The sequence below is a fragment of the Nannospalax galili genome, unplaced genomic scaffold (assembly GCF_000622305.1).
Source record: "Nannospalax galili isolate Female #2095 unplaced genomic scaffold, S.galili_v1.0 scaffold1619, whole genome shotgun sequence".
Taxonomy (NCBI): Eukaryota; Metazoa; Chordata; class Mammalia; order Rodentia; family Spalacidae; genus Nannospalax; species Nannospalax galili.
The window spans coordinates 657,098-662,503 of NW_008342739.1; the positions used below are offsets into that span (position 1 = coordinate 657,098).

The window sequence follows — 5,406 nt, forward strand, 5'->3', positions numbered from 1 at the left end:
AAACCCACAAAGTAAAAAAAGGGCTAGGGAGGTGGAGATGTCGCTCAGTTGGTAGAGTGCCTGCCTAGCATGTGTGAAACACTGAGTTCAATCTCCAGCATGACATAAACCCAGCACAGGGCACACACCTGTAATCCTAGCACCTGGCAGGAAGACCAGAAGTTCAAGGTCACAGTTGACTACATAGGGAGCTCTAGGATAGCCAGGGCAAAAAAGGGCTAGGGAGGTGGAGATGTCGCTCAGTTGGTAGAGTGCCTGCCTAGCATGTGTGAAACACTGAGTTCAATCTCCAGCATGACATAAACCCAGCACAGGGCACACACCTGTAATCCTAGCACCTGGCAGGAAGACCAGAAGTTCAAGGTCACAGTTGACTACATAGGGAGCTCTAGGATAGCCAGGGCTACAGGGTTAAGACCCTGCCTCATCTCTCCCCATTTCCACCTGTGTCCCCCTCCCCTCAAAAAGCAGGGATATTTTGAAAGCAATTTAAAATAGCCTGGATGTGCTAAATGACTGGGTATGAGTGACAGAAGTACAGCAGATGACAGGTAACAGTGGATGGTGCCATTCACTAAACAAGAACACTACAAGATTTGTTTGCTTTGTTCTGAGACAGAAACTTGTACAGCCCGAGTTCGCCTCAAATTTGTGGCAATCCTCATATCTCAGCCTCCTAAATAATAAGATTACAGGTACATACCACCATTCCCAGCCAAAGGTGACCATGGTAGGGTTCTGTTGCTGTTGTTTTAAGACAAGGTCTTCCTTTAGTCCCAGCTTGTCTGGAACTCACTATGTAGACCAGGCTGGCCTCAATCTCACAGAGATCTAGCTGCTTCTGCCTCCCAAGTGCTGGGATTAAAGGTATGCACCACCAAACACAGAAATGACCACGGTCTGAAAGACTGAGATGGCCAAGCATGGTGGTGCATGCCTTTAGTCCCAGCACTTGGGAAGTGGAGGCAGACAGATCTCTGTGAGTTCAAGGCCAGGCTGGTGTACATAGTGAGCTGGGGCTACAAGGAGAGCCTATCTCAAAAAGAACAACAACAACAAAATAAAATCTGGAGTTGGATTTGTTGGAGGTGGATGTTGAATAAACAGTTAAATAAATTTAGAAATTATAAGTGAGACATAAATTAGAGAAATACAGAGGGCTAGGGATATAGTTCCTTTGGGAGCCTGCTTGCCTAGCATGCACAAAGCCCTTAGTTTGACCCCCAGCACTGCATAAATAGGGAATGACAGCACATTTCTGTAACCCTAGCACTTGAGAGGCAGAAGCAGGGGGCTGAGGAGCTCAGGTCCATCTTGGTTACATAGTCAGTTTGAAACCAGTCTGGGCTACACAAGACCCTGTCTCAAAAAAGAAAAAAACAAACCAAACATGAAACTAAAGAGATGGTACAGCAGTAAGAGAACAGCCTGCTCCTCCAGAGGACCTGAGCTCAATTCCGCACCCACATGGGGCAGCTCACAACCTTCTGTAACTCTAGCTTCAGGGGATCTGATTCCTTTGGCCTCTGAGGACACCCAAAAGCATGTGCACATACCTTCACACTGACACACATACATACACATTACTAAAAACAAAAATAGAACTTTAAAAAACATTGTAATAAAAAAGCTTATAAAGGTTTAATGTGGTTATGAGATGTGACTGAGGACTCAGAGAGTGGCTCTTTTTGCAAGGAAAATGGACCCTAGGGCCTTGCACATTCTAGGCAGGTGCCTCATTACTAAGCTCTGCACTCTGCATGACAATGATTTTTAAGTTCTTTGGTTCTAGGAATTTATTAGGGTCTTAAAATTATGACATCTCAGGGGCTGGAGAGATGGCTCAGTGGTTAAGAACACCGGTTGCTCTTGCAGAAGTCCCAGGTTCGAATCCCAGCACCCACATGGCAGCTAACAACTGTCCGTAACTCCAGTCCCAGGGGATCCGACAGCCTCTTCTGACCTCCGCAGGCATTGCATGATACGGGTGCATTTGCCTACGTTCAGGCAATACACGATTACACATAAAATAAAAATAATAAAATATTTTGGCCAGGTATGGTGGCGCATGCCTTTAATCCCAGCACTTAGGAGACAGAGGCTGGTGGATCTCTGTGAGTTCGAGGCCAGGCTGGTCTACATAGTGAGTTCCAGGACAGCTGGGGCTACAGGGAGACCCTGTCTCAAAAAGACAAAAAAAAAAATTATAAGAACTCAAGAATTATTCTGTATGTTGTTTAAATCCTCTACTTTTTACTATTCTCCAACTGAATCTGGGAAATTTAAAACTATTTATTATTTTTATTTTATGTGTTTTGTCTGCCTATATGTAAATGCACTGTGTGTCATAGACTGCCCACCAAAGCCAGAACAGGGTGTTGGATCCCCTAGAACTGAAGTTACAGTAAGCCAAGTGGGTGCTGGGCACCAAACCCAGGCCCTTTCCAACAGCCTCCAGTGCCCTTAACTACTGAGTCACCTCTCTAGTCCCCTAGTAAAATTTTAAATGTATTTATAGATTACTTTAAAATAACCCCTGGAAACTCTCCCTTGAGAAGCCCATACCCATACCTGGGTATGTCTTATCCTTTCCCTGAGCATCTCTTTCTCTTAATCCCAGACTTAAAATTTATATTAAGGGGCTGGAGAGATGGCTCAGTGGTTAAGAACACTGGTTGTTCTTGCAGAAGACCCGGGTTCAAATCCCAGCACCCACATGGCAGCTAACAACTGTCCGTAACTCCAGTTCCAGGGGATCCAACAACCTCTTCTGTCCTCCGCAGGCATCACACGACACGGGTGCACTTACCTACATGCAGGCAACACATGCATATACATAAAATAAAAATAATAAATAAAATATTAAAAAAAAGATTTATATTAAAATCTCTTTCACTATGGCCTGAGAGATGGCTCGATCAGTCATGTATTTGCTGCATAGGCATGAGGACCTGAATTTGATCCCCAGAACCCAGATTAAATAGGTGGGCCATGCACTGGGAAGATGGCTCAGCAGGTAAAGGCATTTGCCACCACACTGCCAAGTTTTTAGACCCAGGTGTGGTTTCTAGGTCCCACATGGTAGGACAGAACAAATTCCTGAAAGCTTTCCTCTGATATGTGACACACACACATGCACTGGTGCACATACACACAAATAAATGAATGTACTTTTAATTTTTTTTTTAAAGGATATGGTCAGCACTTGGGAGGCAGAGGCAGGTGAATCTCTGTGAGTTCAAGGCCAGCCTGGTCTACACAGTGAGTTCAGGATAGTTGGGGCAACAGGGAGACTGTCTCAAAAAGATAAAACCCACAAAGTGGTGCTAGTAATGGTAAGATGGCTCAGTGGGTAAAAGTGCTTGTTTCACAAGTCTGATGACCAGAGTTTGATTCTCACAATCCATGTAAAGGCAGGTGAGAGCCAACTCCACAAAGTTGTTCTCTGGCACATGCGTGCCATGGCACATGCACACTCCCACACACATATCATACACACACAGTAATAATTAAGAAATAAATAAAATTTAAAGTTAACAACAAGGTGGATGGATCCTGGGGAACAATACCTGAGGCTGATCTCTGGCCTCCAGAGGTTTCCACACACCCCATAAATGTCTCTGAATTAACTGCAACTCTCTGTGAGAAGCCTACACCCATGTTCTCAGGTGCGTCTCCACGAGCACCTTCTGTTAACCCTCATGGTTAAAATCTGTATTTAAAGTCTTTTCATAAACCCAAACTCTAGGCCAGTGAGATTGCTTGACAGGTGAGGACATGTGCTGCCAAGCCTGATGCCAAGTTGATTACCAGGACCAACATGGTGGAAGGAGAGATGCTTCCAAAAGCTGTGCACTGCCCTCCACAAGCACACCATGGCACGCATTCACCCACACGTACACACCACGGCACTCACCCACACGTACACACCATGGCACGCACTCACCCACACGCACACACCACGGCCCGCACTCACCCACACGTACACACCACGGCACGCACTCACCCGCACGTACACACCACGGCACGCACTCACCCACACGTACACATCACGGCACGCACTCACCCACACGTACACACCACGGCACGCACTCACCCGCACGTACACACCACGGCACGCACTCACCCACACATACACACCACGGCACGCACTCTTCCACACATACACAAAAGAAATAAAATGTAACCAAAAAAACTTAAAAAAATCTAACTCTGCTTTATTAAATAAGTAAGTTCTTTGTATGTCAAGGTAACTATGGATTTGTGAAAAATAACTTTTTCCAAATAAAGCATTTAGAAGAGTAGCAGTAACTTACATTTACAAATACCTTTAAAGTTTGCCTTAATGGAAGAGTTGGATTGTCCTATTTGCTTCTGCACTTAATCTGTTGCAGTATGATTTTTTTCTTTTTTTACTTTCATTACTATTATTATTACATTTATTTATTTGTGTGCAACAGCGCACAGGTGGCAGTCAGAGAATAAATTGTGGGACTCAATTCTCTCCTTCCACATGGGTTCCAGGAAATCAAACTCAGATCTACAGGCTTGATGGCAAGTGGCTTTACCAGCTGAGCCATCTTATTACCACCACCACCACTTTTTTTTGGCAGTGCTGGGGACTGAGACCTGACACATGCTAGGAAAATGCTCTAGCACTGAGCTACACCCCTAGTCCCTGTGCCTTGTTTCTAACACAAGGTCTTACCTTGACGTCCTGATTTAGGGTTACAGGAATGCTGTAATGGTTTTAAAAGACAATTTTAAGGGCTGGGTACATAGTCCAGCAGTACAGCACTTGCTTAGGTTCTGAATTTGATCCCTAGCACTACACACACACAAAGACCATCATTCCACTTGTTTAGAGCACATCAATACCCTCCCAATACCCTTGATAATAAAATCAAAAGCCTTCTTCCCAGCCAACTAGTCCAGCCTTGGAAGGCCAAAGAAAAATGAGGAAGAACCCAATAGAGGGATGCTTTTGGAAGCCCTTGTCAAGAAACTTCAATGGACTCTGATATGCACATTTGAAAACTGCCCTGTTCTTTTTTCTAGTTCCCTATCTAGAACTTGTAATGCTAATTACTCTTGCCTTTACTTCTCCTTCACATCTCCCATTCATGATTCAAGGACTTTCTTCTCCCCTTAGAGACAAAAGTTATGCGATTTGGGAATCTTTTAGATAGATCCACTGAAGGGGTACTCCAATTGCCTCACCCTGCATCCCTGTTCAGCACAGAAGCCAGAGCAGTCTGTGTCCCTATTCTCTGGCAATTTGGGTAACCCCTTCAGAGGATGGCGTGATAAGAATAGGTGGTAGGAATTTGCTAGGCAGTTAGGGTAAAAAGACCCCAAAGAAATGTAGCCAGTTTCTTGGCTAAAAGTCAAAATGTCATTGGGCCT

The 5,406-nt window shown here is 44.7% G+C and overlaps 1 protein-coding gene across 4 annotated transcripts in view; it reads right to left on the minus strand.

The window, feature by feature from the left end:
• Hectd1 (HECT domain E3 ubiquitin protein ligase 1) overlaps positions 1-5,406 on the minus strand; it is a 97,421-nt gene that overhangs the window by 81,086 nt on the left and 10,929 nt on the right. The gene's annotated exons all lie outside the window — the stretch shown is intronic.